Source organism: Anneissia japonica, unplaced genomic scaffold, assembly GCF_011630105.1.
Source record: "Anneissia japonica isolate Jap-2015-1 unplaced genomic scaffold, ASM1163010v1 scaffold493_len2256704_cov171, whole genome shotgun sequence".
NCBI classification, from domain to species: Eukaryota; Metazoa; Echinodermata; class Crinoidea; order Comatulida; family Comatulidae; genus Anneissia; species Anneissia japonica.
In genome coordinates, this window is record NW_022727062.1 from 2,244,351 (window position 1) to 2,246,074 (window position 1,724).

The following is a 1,724-nucleotide window of genomic DNA, read 5'->3' on the forward strand; positions in this document are numbered from 1 at the left end:
TTGTTTTTGCGGAGTAATATAATCCTACCGCATGTATGCAAAGCGACAGGCTGTCCTTTTTTCACAAGGGTTGTGCGTGCTTAAGTACAACTTTATTCTAATCAAATGCGTCATACCAAGAAGTGCCGCGGTTTGGCTTTATCTACAGGCACTGTAGTTGCGCCGTTTTATGCCAGATCAAGTACACACACTTGTATACATTTTCACAACTTGCATCAAGATTTTTTTTTGTAGTTATTTAAATTTTGCACTTATTTTATAAATGTCCACATCTCCAGCTGTAAAAATGATTTGTTAAAAATAAAATATAATTGAATAAATTTACTACTCAGTCTTGTTGATGCTTATATTTTCATGAACCGAAATATAAATGGTTTAGAAATAATAAAAGCTTCATTTTACATTTCACCTCAGCCTAAATTTGTTCTTTAATTTTGTTCGTAATTTTTAAGCAATTTTAGCCTCAGTGTTCTTATAAATGTGTTCTTGTAAAAAAAAAGTGTAACATTGAATTTAAAGTGAAAAAAGTTGCCACAAGTAGGCTCCCACGATAATCTTGGGAAAGCAGACACCAAGTCAGTTGTTATACCTTCTTGGTAACAATTGATTTTATTCGATTAACACAGCATTGTTTTCTTGTATATTATGAATTTGTTTACGTGTAAACTTATTTCAGACAATGGTTAAGATCAATTTCTGTTGTGTGAAAACAACAATGTTTTTTTAAGAAAAACTTTTACATAGCTAACATGCTTTGCTTTTCCTTGTTTATGTCATATTTGTTTTGTTTGTTTTGTTTTGTTTTTTAAAAATATACCCAGGCCTACTCGATTTGATCATAATATCACTCTCTCCATGGCATTCAAAGCAAGCTACTCTTCCGCGGTATCCTCGCGTAAAGTTTCAATTGTATTATACAGTACCAGTACGATTTGATCCTGAAATAGTATGATCCAACTCTAGTATAGTAACAATCAAACTACAGCGGTTTACCCGGTTGGTTTTAATATTATAATAATACACCAATGACTATTGCAATAAATAATAAATAAATAATATTGCACTAGTTTTCTGATATAATTAATGTAACATATGCAATGAAATAAAATGTATGTTCGGATTACCCAAGGTACGGTGTATTACATTATCTTAATCAAAACGAATATTTTTTCATGCTCTGGATGAGATTTTTATTAAGTTGCCTAAAAATATGCTATGTTTGATTTTAGGTTTTTATACTAAATTATTTCTTAGTTGTTTTAATAATTAATTATATTCTTGCTTTGGGCAATTTCGTAAATTAGTAAAACCAAATGGTAAAAAATTAAAATACACCAAATGTGTATGTGTGATACATCATTTTGAAGCTAATGAGTTATATTTTTGTGAAATAATAGGGGTCCCAAGTTGTGGAAGTGAAATTCCTGGAGATTTTGTCGTGATGGTCATTCCAAGGATTGTCGCGCGCCGCGACGCGCTGCGGCGCATGTACTGCAGTTACATCATCACCGTCAACACACTTTATAAACAGAAACTTATTGAAAATACTACAATAAATAAACAGTACACATTTATTATGCTGCATCACTTAATGATATTTAATCATTACAGCAAAAACATTAATTTAAGGGTAAAAACTACACCCCGCCGGACACCATCCCGGTATTTCAAGGTTTCGGGGATCATACATTTATTTACAAAAATATACACACTATACTGTACAG